Raw genomic sequence first — 22619 nt, forward strand, 5'->3', positions numbered from 1 at the left:
CATTCAGCACATTGTAAAAGACCCAACCAAACAATTCCAAAGTAAAATTAAGGAACAATTAAAGAACACACATTTCCTGTTGACAGAAAATGAAAAGAAATACCTTACATGTATGAATCCAAAAGCACCACGCCTAAGAGCACAACCAAAAATACACAAAAATGGATACCCGATACGTCCTGTGGTCAACTCTATAAACAGCCCAGCATACAAACTGTCTCAAAAACTGAATAACATACTGGTGAAAAATTATACATATGAAACAACATATGCCATAAAAAACAGCATGATTCTAGCCAAAGAACTAAGAACCAGAAAGCTCCCCCAAGAAGCACAGTTTATATCACTTGACATCACCAACCTTTATTCAAACATACCCATACAAGAAGCTCTAACAGTAATACAAAAGAACCTTATGCAACACAAGAAACTTTCATACACAGAGATTGTAGAATTTATGGAACTCCTTCAGCTAACCCTAAGTTACAACTACTTTACCTTTAATGACAACATTTATAAGCAACCAGATGGCCTAGCAATGGGATCATGTATATCCGGTACCATAGCTGACATATACTTAAATCACTTAGAACAAAAATTATTTGACAGCCAAGAACCCTGCCTAAAGAAAATAGAATTTTATAGGAGATATGTAGATGACACACTACTGTTAGTGAAAGGAGATACCAAAGACATCACAGACATTCTTAATCATTTCAATAATCTAAATGAGAAAATCAAATTTACAGTGGAACATGAGCAAAATAAAAGTATCAACTTTCTGGACCTAAATATTACAAGACAACAACACATGCACATTCAAAATTTATAGGAAAAACACAATGACTGACACCACAATCCCTGCAACCTCATGTCACCCAAATATTCATAAACAGGCAGCTTACAGGTCAATGCTGCATAGGGCAACAAAAATACCATTGAACCAAGAAAATATGCAACAAGAAATAAACACAGTGAAGAAGATTGCAGTTGCCAATGGTTACAATGCTTCCATAGTTGACACAATCTTAGACAAAATGAAGAGAAACCCAGGTACAAACTGCACCACAGAAGAAAAAGAGAAAAACAAATATATATCTAGCATTCCATACATAGGCAATGTATCACAGAAGATTGCAAATATTTTCAAAAATCACAGAGTAAAAATTGGGTTTTCTACATCCAATAAACTACACCAAAAACTAATACATAATATAAAGTGTAATCATGATCCATATTCAGACTCTGGAATATACAAGGTAACATGCCAGGAATGCTCCAAGTTCTACATAGGACAAACAGGCCGAAATATCAACACCAGGTACACAGAGCACATTAGAGCATACACCCACAACAAACACGCTACATCAGCAATAGCAACACACATACATAATACAGGACACCCATTTGGAAAAATAGAGCAAAATGTCAAAGTACTCCACCGACTAGATAAAGGACATAAAATGGATTTGCTTGAAGAACTGGAGATATATTCACATTATAGAAAATATGAAGATAAAATATTAAATGAAAAACTTGAAAATGAATCAGTGAATTTCTTCAGATGTTTTGATAATATACTTAAATAAAAATAGTAAAACATAGAAATAAGCACAAATGTAAAATCAGTATAAGTAATTCATGAGCCAAATTGTAAAGATAAATTAACCTCTGTACAAAAGCATATCATAATCTGTGGAAGACCTATAATGTTATCTCTGTGAACTACCTATAAGAAAATCTTTGTAACTGTTTTGTTTATATCAGATATTTTCGATGTATAAAATGTACAAGTTGTGTGTGATGTTAAGTGTGTGTGACTCTCTACACAAATGGACCATTAGAAAATTGTAAGTACAAATTGTTCTCAAACTTTAGCCACTAACCTCACAGAAAATATTGACACCCAACTAAAAATCGCGTTTCTTATGTATTACAGTAAAAGTCAACAAAATGAAGCAGACTCACACACACTGACAACATCAAAAGAAATGGCTTAACACACATCATAAAAACGCACTTGAAAATGGGAATTATTTCTCGAAACGCGTCGTGCAAATAGTAAAATAAAGAAAATCGTGACTGGTAGCAGAAGATTTATTTATTTATAAACAAACCTATTGTATCTACAGTCGCAGGCTTTCAAAAACCATTTATAATGGATCAAATCAGATCAATATTTTCCATTTTGGCGTCCGTGCGACGGCTGAAGTCAGGGACCGTGTTACGATTTTCCGCAGTGAAACAGTTTCGGAACACTGAATTCAGTATTTCTGCCTTTCTTCGGTCGTCCTCTGTTTCGGTGCCATCGTGGTCAACGAGTGACTGAATAGGGGATTTAGATCCGCTTACCGATTTTACATATGACCAAAACTTTTTAGGTTTCTTGTTTAGATTGTTTGCCAATGTTTTATGTTCGAATTCGTTGAATGCTTCTCTCATTGCTCTCTTTACGCTCTTTTTCGCTTCGTTGACAATCAAATAACCGGTCGTAATAACTTATTCCGGCCGCCCCGCAGTGTGAATCTGTACAAACTGTTTCCCACACAACCAGCCTTTTGAGAAGTTACTGGACTGAGTGCTACGCCCTCTACAAAGCGTGCATTGACTCAGCTGCGCCTGGTTGGAAAACGAAGACTTACGTGCATCAGGCGAGTATCGCCACGACTAATTACTTTCAGTTTTGTGAGAAAATAAAACGGCTACAGCCGTCCTTATGATTTTATTTATTTTCTTGCAACCAATTTCGGCGTGTCGGTGCGTGATCTTCAGGCTGTAGTTACTGCGGAACGGGTTGATACGGTATATTCCAGCAGTGGCCAACATAACTGGATACGTAGATAATCTGTGAACTTGGGTGTCAGCATTCTAACCCTTTTGCAAGAGTGTTCAGATAAGCTGCGTATTCAGTTACGCTGGCCACTGATGCGATATGTATGTATGTGTGTGTGTGTGTGTGTGTGTGTGTGTGTGTGAATCGTATCAACCCCTTCCGCTTCAACTACAGCCTGAAAATTAATAAGGACGGCTATAGGCCTTTTATTTTCTCACAACAGTAAACCGGCCGTCATCCCAAAGACCTCCTGCCAAGAGAATGGACATACAAAAACTTTATCCTTAGCGATTAAGTGCTGCGTGCACTAGCCGCCTACGACTCATGGAAAAAAAAGATATGGAACGATGTTGATCAGCTGACTAGCTACGCCGTGGCTGGCTAGAACGTCAACTTGTCCTGTCAGCAGTATCTTCAGAAGTCGGTCTCTGGCCTTGAGAGAGTACTTCTGCAGAGTTCTCGGCCCGCGACATCTGCTGTGGCATCCGCTAGCTCCCTAGACAGGGACTCATAACCAAAGTTAGCAATGCTACATGCAAAAACTTCCAGAAGCCTAACGGATATGAAAAGATGGTTTGACCTTTACAATCACTGATATCGTTACCCGTAATTAGCAGTAAGCATAAATCGATAGACAGAAACTTGACTGCAGTTGTGATTAATGGAATTCGTGGAATAAAATAAGAGAGATCATGGCGGAAACAGAGTGACACCTTTAAAGATTTACCAAAGAAATGTGTGCTAGCACCATAGCATTAAATGTTCAGAACTGTAAAATAGTGTACTTGACAAAGCTAAAAAAACGTGGTATCCTAGGACAACAATGTAAACGAGATGTAGTTGGAATCTGTTGACTGGTACAGATACCTAGGAGTAAAAAGTTTTTAGATTCAGAAAAGGGAACGGATACATAGGTGCCGTTCTAGGAAAAGCACATGGCGGATTTCGGTTCATTTGCAGAATATTAGAGAAATATTATCATTCTGCAACAGCCGTGTGAGCCGTCATAGAATATTGTTAATGTGTTCTATAAATTACAGAGCGCAGCAATCAGTCCTATTTTATTTTTTTATTTATTTTTTATTTATTTTTTTTTTTTTTTTTTTTGCGGGTTTTATTATGCAAATTCAGATTTCGGCTAGTGCCTAGCCATTATCAATGCACTATTTTCTAATTTCGATTGTTAGTTCCCTGTTATTCGGGCGTCAGTCGCAGTTCTTTGAACATGTTAGTTCTTTGAACTGTGACTGACGCCCGAACAACAGGGAACTAATAAGCATCGAGATTAGAGAATGGTAATGGCTAGGCACTAGCCGGAATCTGAATTTGCGTAATAAAACCTGCAGAAGAAAAGGACGAGCGATTGCTGCGCTCTATAAATTATATATCACATAAAAGTCGCTGAGTGCACCCACTTTCCTAATGGAAGGTAACCTGATGTTAAAGTGTGCTGGATGTCTACCAAACGGAAATAATGGGGACATTGAACGCGCACCAAGAGTAACTGCAGGAGTAGTCACAGATTTTTTTTTTTATTGCTTCGTGGGAGAGCATTAGAGATCCTAAAGAAACTGACCTAGCAGACTCTTCAAGATGGACGCAGATTATACCGAGAAAGCCTACTTAAGAACTTTCAAGACCTTTATGTGAGGGATCTAGGGATATGTTTCAACCTGTTACGTATCGCCTCCGTAGGAACGGTGAGTACAAGACTAGGATAATTACGGCACGCACAGAAGCATTTAGGCAATCATTCTTTGTGTGTTGCGCATGCGAATGGAACGATAAGAAACCCTAATAACTGGTATAATGGGAAGTGTCATGCACTTCACAGTGGTTTGGAGAGTATGTATGCAGATGTCTTTCGTCATTTCGCTAGTCTTCTGTCACTTCCATCGTCTACGAACATTCTCACGGTTCTTCTGACGTTTCCTACCGGATCATTTGTGTGTTCAGCCCTCGAGATAGCCTAATGCTACTACCGGAATTAGACTTAAACCTTTTGTCCCGTTAAACACCACGTGATATGTTCGTGTTTTGTTCATTAAACGGCAGTGCGGAGTGCGATGGAAGGTCTTCAGAAAGCCAATAAACACGGCATCCAACTGAGCGACGATGCTTACAGTGGTTTACTTCCTCCCATGGACGAACAGAGCGATCTGATCTCTCTTTGGGGAGTCCATCTTGTTTTTCATACAGCAAATTTTCATTCCAAAGTGCATTAGAGTAAAACATGCTCCGCAATTCTAAGACGTTGTTCTCAGCGTTATAGGCGTTTACTCGTGTTCATCCGTCCGACAACTTTTCATGAATACTGAAATTATTTGCGTCCTTTTTCTTTTGCCTTCAATAGGTTGGCACCCTCCATTGCTACAACGACAGACGATAAACTCCTGCGAGGGGGAGAGAGGGACGGCGGTGACAGCATTTTAGTTCATATTTCTATTCCCCCGTCACTTAATCTCAGTACTTTGCGTTTCGATGTTCGTCCGATGACTGAAAGGAAGGGACGAGATATGTGCCCAAATACGCTGTCGCAGGTACACTATGCGTTCTCTTACTGGCTTAGTATATATTTTCAATATTGTCTTATCACAGTTGTCCACACAGCGCAACCATAATGGCAGAAGAGGATAGTGATAACACAACTACCCTCCGTCACGCCCTAAGGTAGCTGCCGAGTGTAGACGTAGATGCAGAAGTGCAGTATTCATTTTCTAGCGGATTGGAGTATTTCTTAACCTTTCGACGTGAGTGTAGTTCGAATACTTCGCGACAGTTGCAGACGGAAGCCGTACGTTCGCCGAGTGTAACTGCGACGCCTCTGCGAAGTCGTGTGGTGGCGGTGACGTACCGGGGAAGACGTCAGCATCCGGCAGAGCAAGAAGTGTCGGTCCCTGGGGCCGCAGCATCCGCCTGTGCGCCAACATCGCTCAGTCCTGCTGTCCAAAGTCGTATCTACAGTGTCGTTCTCAACAAAGAAGAGGAGGCACCAAGAAGTTAAAATGTAGCATCGTTCGACTAGTTTTGATTTCCCTCAGCATTCCTCCTCCTCCTCCTCCTCCTCCTCCTCCTCCTCCTCCTGCACTACACGCACACTCCGCAAATCACCGTGCGGTGCGTGGTAGAGAGTACCTTGTACCACTATTAGTCATTTCCTCACCCGCTTTACAGGAAATAGAGCATGGGAAAAAATAATGTCTATAAGCATTCCGTACGAGCCCTAATTTCTTGTATCTTATCTTCATGGTCCTTAGGCGAAATCTACATTAGCAGGAGTAGAATCGTTCTGCAGACGGCCTCAAATTCCTGTTCTCTAAATTTGCGTAATAGTGCCTCGCGGAAAGAGCATCATCGTCTTCCCTCCACGGATTACCATTTGAGTTTACGATGCAACTCCGTAATATTTGCAAGTGTTTCGTACTTATCTGTAAGAAATGAAGCAGCTCGCCGCTTAATTGCTTCGTTGTCTTCCTTTAATCCGATGTGGTGGGGATCCAAAACACTCAAACAGTACTCAAGAATGGGTAGCACTAGCTTCCTATACGCCTACCCCTTTATGGATGAGCTACACTTTCCCAAAATTCTCATAATTAATTTGCCATCCTAAGAAAATCATGCAAGTACGCTTACATCGGGAAGCAACCGTCAAGCAAACTCTGGACGATGGAGTCCTGCAAAAATAGGTATAGAATAAGGATTTAGTGATTACCAGGGTTGGTCCACAATTAACAGCCGATGAAAAACAATAACTGTACGGTAAAAACAGATTACAAACGTACATTCATCAAAATTTTTACATAGTACTGTCAAGCAGTTAAAAACTAACGTAAAAAATGCGAAGATGTGGTGACCAAAAAAAAACTTCGCACCGTAAGTATAATATTAAAAAACCAGGAGACATGAAGATTAACGCCGACAGACTGATGGTTTGACTATAAAATATTTCACTTACATAGAAAGCAAATAGCGCTAGTGTACCTAAAAGCTTACGAAGCCTAAACACAAAGAGGGGGCTCGTTTCTACAACTTCAGTCAAACGAAATAGGTCATCAGTCTTAAAGAGATGAAACACCATTACCACCTTATGTCATGTGCCAATCAAGCGTCTAAATTTACACACAAAAATGACATAGCTTGTAAAAAGGACTCAAGAATGGGTACAATAATCAGGTTTATTTAATAATCAGCTGATGGCGGCGTCGCGGACCGATAGAGAACCGGCGCTGCATTGAACTTTCCGTTATCTTGACGCAGAGGCTGGCCGCCGGACACGAGTTTTCAGCGACGTGAGTGAGTGGGCTCTCTGCGGCTAAGACATCCGACTCGACGGCGAGCTCGACGTTTCAGTGCGTATTTACAAGTTGTCTTTGCGTTTAGGACATCTACGTTAGTAACTTAAAACCCTAGCCAGATAACGGTTAACGTAGGAAAATGTATTAGGCACTCTAATCACTATACGAATAGGTGCTCCTCTGCTCTGACGAGTCATCCCAGTTAAAACATACTTTAAAAAATATGTAAAGAATACGTAACGTAAAAAAGCAATAAGACATCTTGGCTAGATAACTAAATTTGAGGAAAAAAGTGAGCAAACAACAGATGCAAATGGTCGTTCTTCACAAGCAGTAAAAAGAATTAGGCAAATACAGAGGTTAAGTCATTTGAATGGACAAGTACAAAATATTCGTTTTTAACTATGTTATATAACCGTTGGTTAAGCAAATAGGCAAGTTACAAATCATTTGAAGAGCGGGAAAATACAATCACAAAAAACAACCCGTTTCTAAGATAGAGCTGATCATTCAGCAGCTCTTTGGAGGCCAGGCAGAAATGCTTATAAATTTCTCTCTTCTGAACAATTAGTTTTGCACCCATTATCCACTATGTGCAAGATTTCCACATTAAGTAACGAAATCGGTGGGTGTAAATGCTTATCACCACCTTGAAAAGTATTATGTCTAATCATTCATTTACTGTTTTCCTTGTCTTTAACGTGAAAAAAGGATAAAAGGTTATTTTTTCTGGAAATGGAAAAGCGGATACACTAGAACATCCAATCAGATCAGTATAGTCATTTTATTTATATTATTGTATCTGCATTTGTGGCAAGTATAATGTGTAAGTTACGCGACACTGCACGAATCAGGATGCTACTGATCGTAAAAACATAGAAAGCAATAATTATAGCGACGTGCAGAAGCTGTAAGGATCGCCGAATTTTTACATGTCCATGGTTTTTTTCCTTCTTTTTACAATATGTCTATTGACAAACTGCCTATTGGCTTCTGTCTCGGGTTCTTCGGCCGACGTTCATCTAATGATTTGACGTTTCACCAGCACGAGTGGCTGGCATTGTCAAAGCTTCACCCTCCATTGCCGGTGGTGAACTGGAGCCGAGCTCACGGCCGCAGACTATATGTACCTGGCGCGCCAACTCCCGAGGGCTTCTCCGCGGTCACTTCCGGTGCGGTTCTCCTCTTGCTGTGTCTATTGCAAAATAAAATTGATTTACGTGCATAAATGGCTCTTATAACAGAATTTCGCAGTGTTCCATGCGTATCAAAACATATCACCGAATATTAGTGCAGATGATTCGCAAAAAATAATAGTGCCGGCAGCGAGATTCGATCAGTAGAAATTGCGCTTATGAAACTAAGTGCTTACTCGCTCGGCTGGGAACCTGCTGCTATTAGCGAACACACAAAGGGTGAATCAGCTAAAACGTGCACAGATGATGTTGCTGAAACGGGAAGTGCTATTGATCTGTGGTTTTCACAGAGGGCATTGGTAGTCAGGGGCTCGTACTGTTAGCCAATAAGCAGATTGTAATAATACTTGGAAAGCATATTTTTATGCAAATATATAAGTTTCTGAATGGAACAAAGCATATTACCATTAATAATCTGAAAGTAGGTAAGTTGGAATTACAGTTATGTTTGTTGCAATGTTCTAGTGCGAGTCATTTATGAGACATGGTATTTTCAAAAGTTCCCCCACCGGAACTTGCACAATATCTCTGGCAGCACACACTAAAGAACAACACAGGTGCATACATTAGTTATGTGGATTCTGACCGGTAACGAGACAACTGACCATCGCAGGTTGTGTTCAAAATGACCACCGGCAGCGGCAGAACAGGCTTCCAGTCTCGTATGGAACGACTGCTACACACGTGCTAACGTTACAGCGGAGATGTCCGACCAGGCTGCAGTAATACGTCGTTGCATATCATCTGATGTAGTCGGTATGTCCTAGACAGCGTTTTTCAGCTTGCACAGAAAAAAGTCTAGAGGCGTCAAATTCAGGGAACAAGCCGGCCAAGGTAAAGCTCCTCTGCGTCGAATCCAACGATTTGGAAACAATTCGTGGAGACAAACTGTAGTCCTTCGTGCAGTATGGGCTGGACGGGTGGCATGTTGGTACCATGCAGGTTCCTCCTAGCCTGCGGATGAAAGTCATCTAGCATTCGTGGAAGACGGTCTGATACTATGCTGCGATACTTGTGGGCGTTCAGGATTCCTTCTGTTAAAAACGGGCCTATGAGGTGCCCCACACCACACATTTACACTCCATGGACGCTGACGTTCCACCTGACGAAGCTAGCAGGGATTGTCAACAGGCCAATAGTACACGTTTCGGCGAGGAGACGAGATACTGGCAAAAGTTGCCCGCGAAAGGCAAAGGTCCCGAGTTCGAGTGTCGGCCCGGCACATAGTTTTAATCTGCCAGGAAGTTCCACACGTTTCGGCGGTTTAGGTGGCCATGATTGGTAAATGTGGCATCGTAACTAAACAAGATACATCATACATCTGGAGTATCGTGTCTTAATGCCTATGTACAGAAGTTAACACGATTCTCATAGTCATTTCCATGCAGCTCTTGACGGAGAGAGATGTGATATGGATGGAACCTATGTCGATGGGGAATGCGTAGGACACTTGCTTGATTCATAACACTTCCACGTGCGATTGCTCGGGAGCTAATGTGCTGTGCGACAGCAGTAAGAACATTAACTTTCTCCTCTTCTGTCGCCACTTGTTTCCTTGTGTTGTGTTGTCTAGGTGTTTTCACGTGACTGGTTGAAGAGGTTGGTGAATAACTGCTGAGATGGTTGACGTCTATTGGGATATCTTGCCGCATACACCTTCTACACCCTCCTTATACCGTGAGCATGTCGGCTTTTCTTGCACTGATAAGTCCCATCGTCCACTCATGACTTACACTAACTGACTAGCAAGTCGCAATGCACTTGAGGAACACACAAGCACACTGTAAGCAAACATAACATTGAGGTGTCGGTGTGGAAACTTTTCGAAATACTATAGCTCGTAAACGATTCGCGCTAGAATTTTGTAACAAATACCACTGACTTTCTAATTTACCCTACTTTTAGTATGTTAATGTCAATAGGCATTTTTACATTCCAAGATGCTACTCCAGGCGCGTGTAAAAATAAATGAGCGCAACGCAAAATAATAAACGCTAAAATGTTGATTTTTGCCCTGTCTGACTACCCCCTGAAGCAGATCTCAGGATCTCTTAATGCTCTTTTTTTACATATAAATTACAATCTAAACATGAGTGATGAAGGCAACAAATACTACTAAAAGATAAACGTTGTTGTTCAATATGTATTTGTTATAGATTAAAATCAACCCTTTAAGTACAGTTTTCTATATTTCCTAACTAAAATTATTAATCAGCTCCCCAACTCTGCCTCTTATTATGAATGCACGGTCTAATATCACTAACGCGAAATGACTGACATCATCTATGTACGAAACACTAGAAGACACTACTTTCAAAGATGACCTACGGTGGTGTGGAACCTCAGTGGAAATAAACTAACGTGATCACAGCTGTTTAGATTTATAGCCCTAATAAAGTGAAGCAATTTGCGATATCACCGTATGTACTGCGTCCGGTGCGTCGAAGTGATGGTTCTCGTACTCGTCTGCGACGATGGAAGAACTCCAGCCACAAATAAACGATTTCAAACACTAGGACGGCAGAAGGCGGTCCTCTGACTAATATACTCTAATACTGTCTCCTCCTCTCTGTGTTCTACAGACGAGAAACGCGAATTCCCAGCCACAAGGACGGGGTTCAGATAACGTCTCAACGTAAGTATAAGCAGAAGAAGTGCTCTCAATTACTGAACGGTGCGTGCTCAACGACGACTTCCAACCCGGAGGTGAAGTCCAGAATCTTATAGGTTCGCAACTGTACAGTGCCTAACTGTTCTAACGATAAACTCTCCTGAGACCAAAGACAGCAAGTCCGTCTGTACCAACAATGCTGATACCGAGCGACCGTCGCGCACGGGCGCTCACAACGGAAGACTTCGTCTCTCCAGCGCTGGCTTCCCAGCAAGGCTCGGCTCCCCACCTTCGTAATTCCGAAAACGAATCATTTTCCCGAAACTACGGAATATTCTCCCTCTCTACAGATTCTTCCGAACGCCGACCAACCATATTTTAGTCTCTTGTCGTCCAGCGCGGAAAGTTTGCGAGGAAAAACCTATACTCGTACAATGGTACGCTTCGGAGTAAAAATCCGTGGAAATAACCCAGTCTGTGCGGTTTCAGAGGTGCCGCTTCTTCGTTCCTCTCACCTGCGTCCAAGATTTGCAGAGTCCTGCTACAATAGCGGCCGGCCGTTACCCTATTGTGCTCCAGAGCTCAAGTGCCACGACATCCGTCTACCTACTTCTTGTTTTTAAGCAGCATCAACACCTGTATGGGCCTTCCACCCAGAGCTTGAGTTCTGCCTGCCGTTTCATCTCCACTGGCGTTCCAACCTCTACTAGAATAGGCAATCAATCATTACGCCGTTCTGACAATAAAGACAATCCGTCACCTTTCATGCAATAAGCCTTAATAATTATTTACAAGGTGTACGTGACAATGTCAGTCTCCTTTAAATATTCATATATGCGATGTACAATCTATCAAATGATACCTAATTGTGGCTGTAGTTCACGGTAAAGTATGTGGATGAGTGCTTGTAAGATGCGAAATTATAGCCACCTTACAACATTCAAAAAAGTATGTTTGCTCAAAAATACACTTTCTAGATGTTATTTCAGTCCGTTTATTAGCTGACAATACGAGTGCCTGATAACCAATCCATCCTGTGAAAACTGCACATCACTAGCACTCTTAATTCCCACAGTATTCTCGGTGCAAACTCTCGGTGATTCAACCTGTATAAGCGTACTTAAAATTTTCAAACTCGATTTTCTAGAAAACTGTTGAAAGTTGCGTTTTGCTATCCAGAAACTGTGAAGTCCCAGTATTGTGCTGTACACAGTGTCAGCACGAATCAAACTGGTGAGCAGAAGTTAAGTTCGTACGGTTCTCTTCTGAGCTGTTAATTTATGTCTGGACTTCATAATTTCAGAAAAACAGTAACATGGCCAGTGTAAGAATAATATACCCTACGGTGACGCGTGCTATAAATAGCGTTTCGTGTCATATTTTTCAGGGGGCCTAGTCTCATCTTCAGTCACTCATAGAGCTTCCATTCCATTTGTGTGCTGTTGGAAATGCACGCCCAGTGGTATAAATGGATGATTTTCTATAAATATTCATTCAATGTGGGAAGTCTATGTATAACGAGGTTTTTCGTCTGCAACCGCTCACAAACCACACACCCCCTCGTCTTTGCGGCACGGTTTCCCTGTAATATTCATGAACGAGGGCGCCTGCACATGCCAGGGGCGCAGGGCAGTGCACTGCAGTCCATTGTCCTAATGGAAACGAAAGAAGAATGCGCGCAATATCGGGATAGCATGCGCTCCGCCGTGCCTTGCAGAGTGGTCTGCGAAGCACGGATATGAATGCGGTGCGTGTGGACGTACAGAAATACGCGGAGTAACACACTGCGATGGGGTACGATGAGACAGGCGCTTCCTTCCAGCGGGATGTCGGCTTTGCTACACAGCAGGCGAAATGCTGGAGAAGGGTGATAAACTGGGCCTCCAGCACCCGGCAGATGCTAGTCTCCAGCGTGTGATCTCCGTCCACGTGTGCTCTAAGTTGCTGGCCCGTGTCTGTACTATTTCCGTGAGCAGTTCCTGGAGGAAGGGGCGGACTCGTGTAGCAGGTGGCGACGATAGACGCTCATCGGGACTAAGAAGACTGTTCCTGCCGCGGCTAGGCTCTCACTGGGCTCTGTTACGTTTGGCTGCTTGAGTGGCTGTGAGTAGCCGCAGCCAAGTTATCGATAAACAGCACTTTGGTAGCGTGCCCGTGGACAGACATACGACGCTGTTGGTTTAGTCTTCATGTTTACTCCGGAAATACGGCGTTATTCAGAGGAACGTTGGGGATTTCAGAAGACTGCAGTGTGGAAGCTACAAGAGACACACAAACATGACAGATTTCAGCTCTCAAAGTTTCGTTTCATAATACGCGCCGCTTGTTAGTTGCAATATGGGACAGGCATGCGGGTACACTTACGAGAGCTATTGAGAAAGTAAGTTTGTAACGAGAATTATACGTATAATAATTTTTTTCTTTATGAATTTAGATAAATTAATAATAGCAATGTGTTGAATTTCTTTTTCGATTCTTTTCGTGTCATGTTAAAGAAACTGTGAGTAACTTTTGAAACGAATATTATTTATGTTAGATTTCAAATAATGTGGTAATCAAAGGAAAGTGTATTTAATGTTAAAACTATTGTAAGATGTGAAAATTGTAAATTATACACTTGGTCCATACGTAGGTAATGCATTAGGATATGTGTAGTAGAAAACCTGTGGTGAATACCCTACCTGTAGGGGAGTGGGAAAAGGTGGAGGCAGACGAGGCGGGAAAACGCACACTGGGCGCGGTTCGGCACAACGGGCACAGTAACACAGTCGGAGGTGAGCAACAGTCGGAAGTACACGTACTGTACCGAGGAGGCTACCCAGGAAAAGTGGATTCCATTGAGCCTCGGATGAACCGATTCCGACGACTACTTGGCATGGCTATATTCTGAGGCACAAAATTGGAAAAATTACGACGCTAAGAAGATGGAAAGTGCCGATGTTGTGTGAGCCTTAGCCGTGCTTGTATGTGTGCCGTGCTGCCCGCTATCTCGCTGCCCGCCAACCGCCGCACCGACTTGCACAGGTCAAACATTTATTTCATCTTTAGAAGTGTATCTGTGTGGACCAGTGTCGAAATTGTTTCTAATGGTTCAATAATAACGTGACTTTTACCAGAATTGCTTTAGCCATGACTTATCCCGATCACTGACCTAGACAGGATCCTTACCTCGTATTGTGCAATCCGAGTATCCTAAACTGAAAGTTTAATGTTTGTGTTAATCAAAATTATCAGCAGATTAATCTATGCCATAAAGGAATCTATAGTTCTGTGTGCTGTTGCAAATATTGGTAAAGAACAAAAGAGTTTTTGTTGGATTGAGTTAGCGATGTTATTTAATTAATTTGAGACAGAAATAATGACAGTTAAATTATTCAGAAGTAAGACAAAAGAGTAGTTATCCAGAGATTGATAATTTTGTGTGTTAATTTGCCTTCAGTACTAGATAGTTTCAGTATAACGACTATAACAGTTTCAGGGCCCCCCCCCCCCCCCTTTGCTCTTGTCCATTCGTTCAAACCTTGATGTGTAATGATCAGATTTGACCAGTAAAGCTAAATTCTATATTAATCCTAAATGTATTAGTGTTTTTCCATTATTCATAGTTATATTGTGTGTGTACTTTTAAGATTGACGACGCTAGGGTAATCTATGCCCGATTTCAGTCTGCTCAACATACAAAATGCAGTTCGTAGTAATCATTACTGTGTGGTGTTGTGTAAATGTAGCTCGTCCAAATTAGTACCAAAAAGAGAAAACTTTAGTTCAGTGGATTTTTCGGGTTCCAAACTTTGCCATATAACGCATCATTACTACGTGTTACTATGCTTGTACATGCACCCACTTGTACAAGGAAAAACTCACTAATTGCATAAGTAGGCTGGCGACCGAATTGTTAGTTATAGGTAGCATCTACTGTGTGTACTTCTTGTCCATGCGAAAGAATAATTATACTGTACATTTGCTTGATGCATCACTGTAGTTATTGACTGAAGATAAGTCCGATTTTGCTTCTATTAGGTACACGCGGTCAACTAATGTACTAAAATCCTTGTTTATAAGGTGAAGCCCGTGAACTTATTACAGTACAGGCTTTATATAGCTAACCTACGTCCGAGTAGGGCGGTAGTGTTACAAGTTCCTATCGGTCGCTAAATGGAAACCAGTGTGAAAATCCGATGAAATTTTCCACAGATGCGTTGGGTAGTGACTCTAGTACGCCCGTCGATCGCGGCTGAGCGCACGGTGCCTAAAAAAAAGTAGTGTCTCCCGCCAAATATGAGGGTCTGGTGACAGATTTCGCCTGATAACGTGCAGCCTACAAAACACAACTGTATGCGTATTCTTCTTCAAGACAATTCTCGGCCGCACTCTCAGGGGAAATGGAGATACTCTTGCAGGGTTTTCGACGGGAAACATTTGATTATCCACAACACAGCCCGTAATTAGCTCGTCCCGAGGTTCATTTCTGCTCACATGCACCGCTGGCTATGAAGACAACATTTTGGCACAGGCAGCGAGCTGTAGACGAGCGTAGAGAATTGGCGGAAAGCACAGGCAATTGCCTTCTGTGACGAGGATATTGATAAGTTGTGTACTACGCTTCGACAAATGTCTTAGTCGAAGTGGCCACTATGTAGAGAAGTAGTTGTAAGGTGTAGCTTACTGTTGCAAATAAAACATTTTTGATTTTCACAGTGGTTTCCATCTCGCGGCTGATCGGGACTTACTTTCCGAATAACCCTTGCAGACGAGTTGTAAGTAGGATGTTTAGGTTTCTATGTTGGTAACGCCACGTAGCGCTCTATATGAAAATCACAGACTGCACAGTTGGATGTGAGCAAGGCGTAGCGTTGGGCATTTGGAGGTGAGCAATACAACGAGAGCCCATACTGCCAGCTAAATAAAAGATTCTAACTGCTGAGGGCACTAACTACTGAAGGGCATAATTAGCAAATGAAAGATTTTGATAGAGAACAAACAATGTATTTAACGCAGAAACGGTTGGGAACAACCATCTCAGAAACGCCGTAGCAGGTCGGCCTGTCCGTGTGCCGCTGACGTGAGCATCTATGAAAGGGCTCTGAAACCATGAGCAGGAGACAAGATGTCCGACGTCGGAGAGGGGATCGCTCTGTAAAGGAGGACAGGCGGCGATCTGACAACAGAGTACAGTACCGGTACAGTCACAATTGTTTTGGTATACAATGAGGAGACAAACGATAAGGTGTACCTCCAAATATCGAGTAGTAGTAGTAGTAGTAGTAGTAGTAGTAGTAGAACAAGAAGAAGAAGAAGAAGATCAGTGTTCAACGTTCCATCGACGTCGAGGTCATTAGAGACAGAGCAAGAGCTCGGATTATGGAAGGGTGGGGAAGGAGATCGGCCGAGCTCTTTCGAAGGAACCATCCCGACATTTGGATCAAACGATTTAGGGAAATCACGGCAAACCTAAATCTGGATGGTCGGATGCGGTTTTGAACCGTCGTCCTCCCGAATGTGAGTTCAGTTAATACCGTGTAGGACTTTATTTTCCGTGATGACTGGGTGGTGTGTGATGTCCATAGGTTAGTTAGGTTTAAGTAGTTCTAAGTTCTAGGGGACTGATGACCATAGACGTTAAGTCCCATAGTGCTCAGAGCCATTTTTGAACTTTATTTTCCCCGTCGTAGTACAGCAGCTCGATGTAGCATGGACTCAAGTCGTTGTAAGTCCCCTGCAGAAATACTGACCCACGCTGTCTCTATAGCCGTCTATAATTTTGAAAGTGTTGCCAGTGCTGAATTTCGAGCACAAGTTGACCTCTCGATTATGTACTAAGACTGTTAGATGGGATTCATGTCGGGCGATATGGGTGGCCAAATGATTCGCTCGAAATGTTTCCAATGTTCTGCAAAGCACTCGCCCTATGACGTGGCGCACTGTCACCCATAAAGTTTCCAACGTTGTTTGTGAAAGTAGCAAGTAGCCGAACGTAACCATTTCCAGTCAGTGATCGGTTCAGTTGGACCAGAGGACCCAGTCCCTTCCCTGTAAAGACAGACCACACCATTATGGAACCACACAGCGCATTTTCGACAATATGTGTCTATGGCTTCTTGGGGTCTGTGCCACACTCGAACCCCACCATCAGGTCTTACCAACTGAAATCGGGGCTCATCTGACCAGGCTACGGTTTCCAGTCTTATAGGGTCCGAGCAATATGGTCACGACCCCAGAAGAAGCGCTCAAAGCGATGTCGTGCTGTTAGCAAACGCACTCCTGTCGGTCGTCTGCTACCACACACAATCCATCAACGCCAGATTTCGCCGCACTCTCCGTAAGGATACGTTTGTCGTACGTCCCACATTGATTTCTGCGGTTATTTCACACAGTGTTGCTTGTCTTTTAGCACTGACAACTCTGCGCAAACGCCGCTGCCCACGGTCGTTAAGTGAATGCTGTAGGCCACTGGGTTGTCGGTGGTGCTGGGAATATTGGATTCCCTAACGATTTTCGAAATGGAATGTCCTATGCGTCTAGTTCTAAATACAAATTCGTGTTCCAAGTCTGTCGATTTCCGTTGTGCGGCCATAACCACATGGGACACCTTTTCACATGAGTCACCTCGGTGCAAATGCTAGCTCCGCCAACGAACTGCTCTTTTATACCTTGTGTGCGTGATACTACGAACATGTGTATATGTGCATAGCACTATCCCATGACCCATGACTTCTGTCACCTCTGTTTAAACATTTCAGTGAGCATTATTGAACACTGCGTCCACAGAAGGCGACCCATGATTTTCCCTTGTTGAGCCAAAAACATCAGTTACGATTGTGGTTGGCCCAGAGCAGAGACCTGGGCTTCCTTGGGTCCTGTGGTAGTAATCGAAGTAACCATGACAGCTGTGAACTACGTTAACATTATTGCGGACCACATGCATCGCTTCATGCCTCATTTATTTTCTAACAGCAACTTTCTGACGGGATTATAGTCCGTATAGCAGTGCCAGATTCCAGAACCTTGGTACAGTGGTTTGAGTAGCCTGATAGTCAACGCACTTTGATGAGTTGACAGTAAAATGCGCCTGACATCAACCCGATGAAACACGTCTGGCACGCTATCGGGTGCCAGCTCCGCATCTACAAACGCCTAGCCTCTGTATTCCATCATTTTTTCGGGAGTGCATCCGGGATAATTCTTGTACCGATATTTTGGCAGACATCCTTTGTCATTCTCAAGGTGAATCGCTCGCAAGATATTTAAAGCTCTTTACAGTGCAGACTAAACGCGCATGCGTCGGTAATAACACTGTTTGCAACCACAGCCCCAGTCACAGATAAAACTTTACGCTTCTAAGACTAAAACAAAACAAGCTCTGAGTTAGCGGATCCACAGTACTTACGAAATACTTGTTTGATTATTATTGCGTACGTTGTTACGGCGTGCGTTTGGCAGGCAGTGAAGACGTAGAACAATATTTTCTTTGAGAACGCAGACGTGAAATGAGCAACAAGTGTTAATAATATCCTGTATGCACTACCGGTAAAAATGATGGAATCAGTTACTGCTGGTAATACATCTTGAACTTACTGCAATTTAATTAAGGACAATTACACCAGATGCGTTTCGTTTTTAATTATAAAGCGTCTTCCGTGGTTATTCTGCAAATTGGATACATACGTTTGTATATTTTTGGACGTTTTAGGTTAAAAACAGCGTTTTCTTTATAAAGTTGGTGTGCAACTTAATAACGCTGTTTATTTACGTATTCTTCCCTCCTTGCTAGCGGCGGCTGACGTCGAAAGACTTCGATTGACATATGCACTAGGCAGATTTTGCCTTTGTGCAGTATTTCTTGCGTTGCATTATTTACATTTCGCTTTTGTAAACTGTTTTTCATTCAGCACAGTAACAGTGTGTATATCTGTTCGTTGGTTTTTGTTCACTTTGTGAGAGTTTCCAATCCATGACGCGTGTGTGTGTGTGTGTGTGTGTGTGTGTGTGTGTGTGTGTGTGTGTGTGTGTGTGTGTGTGTGTGAGAGAGAGAGCGAGAGAGAGAGAGCGAGAGAGAGAGAGCGAGAGAGAGAGAGAGAGAGAGAGAGAGAGAGCGCGTTAGTATAGATTAATGAAATTGTTGAAATTCTCCTGTATGTTAGGTAGAGATGTGAGAGGAGGCGAGGGGTTGATTGCAGAATAGGTTGATTGTTGATACGGTAGAATCTGGGAGAAGACGGTAGTGGTAAATGGAGCCCGCTGTTATATGTGTATATTTAATGTTATATTAAGTGGTCAATCAGTTTAAAGAGTGTGGTTTGCCAAGCTGGTCTGATCATTTGAGTTTTTTTCTTTTCTGTAATAGTTATTTGAATGTGGTAGTTTTCTTGTAGGATGAGGAAGTGTTATTTATTGTTGTTTATCCTTATGATCTCTATGTCTGTGTCTCTGGCGGTAGTTTTATGCTGGTGTTGGTGAAAGTGATCTGCAAAAGTTGATTGATATGTCATACACTTCCTTGCTCTTACATGTTCTTTGTATCTAGTGTCAAATCTCCTCCTGACTTCACCTATGTATCTTCCATTACATGTATTGCATTTCTGCTAAGATGTTCCTGATTTCTGATACAGCTCAGTTTTTCCTATTGTTTTTGTGAAATATTTCTGAAACGAGTTGTTGATTTGGTGGGCTATTTTTATGCCTTTTTTTAAAAATAATATTGGATATTCTATGTGTGTATTTGTGGTTGAATGTCATCGTGTACATATTTTATTCTCTGTTACTTACACAGTAAGTAACTTGCACACCAACTTCATAAACAAACCGTTGTTTTTAACCAAAAATGTACAAACGTATGTATCCAATTTGCATAATAACCACGGAAGATGCTTTATAAATAAAGGCGAAACGCATCTCGTGTAATTCCCTTCAATTAAATTGCAGTAAGTTCAAGACGGATAACCAATTGTAACTGATTTTAACAGCTGCTGCGGAAGATGACCATGCAGTCAAACGTAAAATTGAGTATTCAATCGATCGGGAAACCTTCAAGAAACATCTGGCCCGTATTTTATGACAATCGAGTGACCTGTGCGCCAACGGCCTTGCCGCAGTGGTAACGCCGGTTCCCGTCAGATCACCGAAGTTAAGCGCTGTCGGGCCGGGCTAGCACTTGGATGGGTGACCATCCTGTCTGCCGGGCACTGTTGGCAAGCGGGGTGCACTAAGCCCTTGTGAGGCAAACTGAGGAGCTACTTGATTGAGAAGTAGCGGCTCGAGCCTCGGAAACTGACATACGGCCGGGAGAGCGGTGTGCTCACCACATGTCCCTCCACATCCGCATCCAGTGACGTCTGTGGACTGAGGATGACGGGGCGGCCGTTCGGTACCGTTGGGCCTTCATGGCCTGTTCGGGAGGAGAGGCGCGGTGACACCTAGTGGCATCTAACTCCAGGAACCTACCAATTTGTCGAACCCGTGCCACGCAGAATCGCTACTGCACTGCGTTTTTAATAGACGTACCAAAACGTTATCCGTCAGGTGGTCACCATGTTTCGGCTCATCAGTGTACCTTCCCGTGCAGCAAAATGTGTAGCGTTGAAACGTCCCCTTAGAAAAATTAGTGAATTACTGTGATGGTAAACCCCTTACGTTATTTGATTTTCAAACAGCTGAGCAAAACTGAACGTACTCAGACATTTCTCTCTTTGCTTATTCTGATCATCACTAAACTGACACAATTTTTTTAGCGCAACGCAATCTGACTTTCAATAATCCCTACAAGTGAATGGCCCTGACTAACAATAACGTATACCTTTCATGAATCACTTACCTCACAAAATTCTTCATTACTCGAACTACTGCAATACAGCGAGCGCCAATACTGCCAGCTAAATAAAAGATTCTAACTACTGAAGTCACTAACTACTGATAGGCATAGTTAGCAAATGAAAGATTTTGATAAAGAACAAGCAATGTATTTACCTTAATAGTGTTCAAAAGTCATAATATATATATCAGTTCATGACATCCTGCCTTACAAATTTACTGTCTCTGATGGACACACGTCCAGATCATCCGCTCTCAAAGCTCCGCCATCTCTCTCCCAACATCAACCACTGCTGGCGGCTCACCTCCAACTGCGCAACGCTACGCGCTGTTAACAGCCAACTGCCAAACACTACAATATCAAATATTGCAACAATGCCGACCAGCCTCAGACTGCACACAGCACAGTCAGTGATTTTCATATAGAGCGCTACATGGCGTTACCAACATAAAAATCTTAACAGCCTACTTACAGCGTCCGTTCCTCGCGGTATATTACATATCAACCAACGGACTGTTTTTCGGTTTCCCCACACAGTGGGTGTCGTCCTGGATCTGCTCACGCTAAATGCAGTCATAAAGAGAAGCGGAATGCAGTGGATGCTTTGCAGCTACCACCGGCTCCGGCAAATCGTGTCATTTGACAAATATCAAGAAGGAACATTGGTGGACGATGTTGTTAAGACTGTCTCGTTAAATGCCTCACAGCGTGTCGGAAGTACACAGAAACGTGTTAACAGGGACAGAACAGACGGATGAGGGCTGCGGAGCAGGAAGAGCGGCGTGGGCTGACCCGGTGACCCTGTCCGAAGGCCAGGAAGTTGCAGCGGCGGCCAGCCACGCCCACGCCTGTGGCTGAGACTCTCGCGCCAGACGCGGGGTTGGGCAGTAATCGCCCCCTTCCGGTGCAGCCTGCGGCACTCTGCGCTGCAAACAGCTGGACACATGCTGTCAACAACACGCGCACAGCTGCTAAGGCTGCACTAGAGTGTCCAACGTAAAGGCCCCCGTAAACGAGCGACCATTTTGTCAAACTTAAATAAGTTTGCCAAATATTTGACCGTGCTCGGTGATATTTGACATGTTTGCCAGAAATTTCGACTGACGGAAAGTTTGCCAAGACGGCGGACGTTATTCGTAACGAAGTTTCGCCGCAAATGTTAAGTGGAAAAACTGTTTTATTACCGCATGCTCTAAGCCAAAATCATAAAAATCAGCTGGTGGCCATATGTACATCTCTGCTTGCTCGTCATCAAATGGCTCTGAGCACTATGGGACTTAACATCTGTGGTCATCAGTTCATCAGTCCCCTAGAATTTAGAACTACTTAACATCACACACATCCATGCCCGAGGCAGGATTCGAACCTGCGACCGTAGCAGTCGCGCGGTTTCGGACTGAGCGCCTAGAACCGAATGTGTGTTCACCGCGATGTCGCCAAACACGGATGCGACCATCATGATGCTGTAAACAGAACCTGGATTCATCCGAAAAAATGACGTTTTGCCATTCGTGCACCCAGGTTCGTCGTTGAGTAGACCATCACAGGCGCTCCTGTCTGTGATGCAGCGTAATGGGCAACCGCAGCCGTGGTCTCCAAGTTGATAGTCCATGCTGCTGCAAACGTCTTCGAACTGTTCGTGCAGATGGTTGTTGTCTTGCAGACGTCCCCATCTGTTGACCCAGGGATCGAGACGTGGCTGCACGATCCGTTACAGCCATGCGGATAAGATGCCTGTCATCTCGACTGCTAGTGATACGGGGCCATTGGGATCCAGCACTGCGTTCCATATTACGCTCCTGAACCCATAGATTCCATATTCTGCTAACAGTCATTGGATCTCGACCAACGCGAGCAGCAATGTCGCGATACGATA

At 43.0% G+C, this 22619-nt stretch overlaps 1 protein-coding gene and 1 pseudogene across 1 annotated transcript in view; both read left to right on the forward strand.

Annotated features, from left to right (window-relative positions):
* LOC124593947 overlaps positions 1-22619 on the forward strand; it is a 327642-nt gene that overhangs the window by 199241 nt on the left and 105782 nt on the right. The window lies entirely within an intron of this gene.
* Positions 20009-20126, forward strand: LOC124597580 (annotated as a pseudogene).

This window comes from Schistocerca americana, chromosome 2, assembly GCF_021461395.2.
Source record: "Schistocerca americana isolate TAMUIC-IGC-003095 chromosome 2, iqSchAmer2.1, whole genome shotgun sequence".
Taxonomy (NCBI): Eukaryota; Metazoa; Arthropoda; class Insecta; order Orthoptera; family Acrididae; genus Schistocerca; species Schistocerca americana.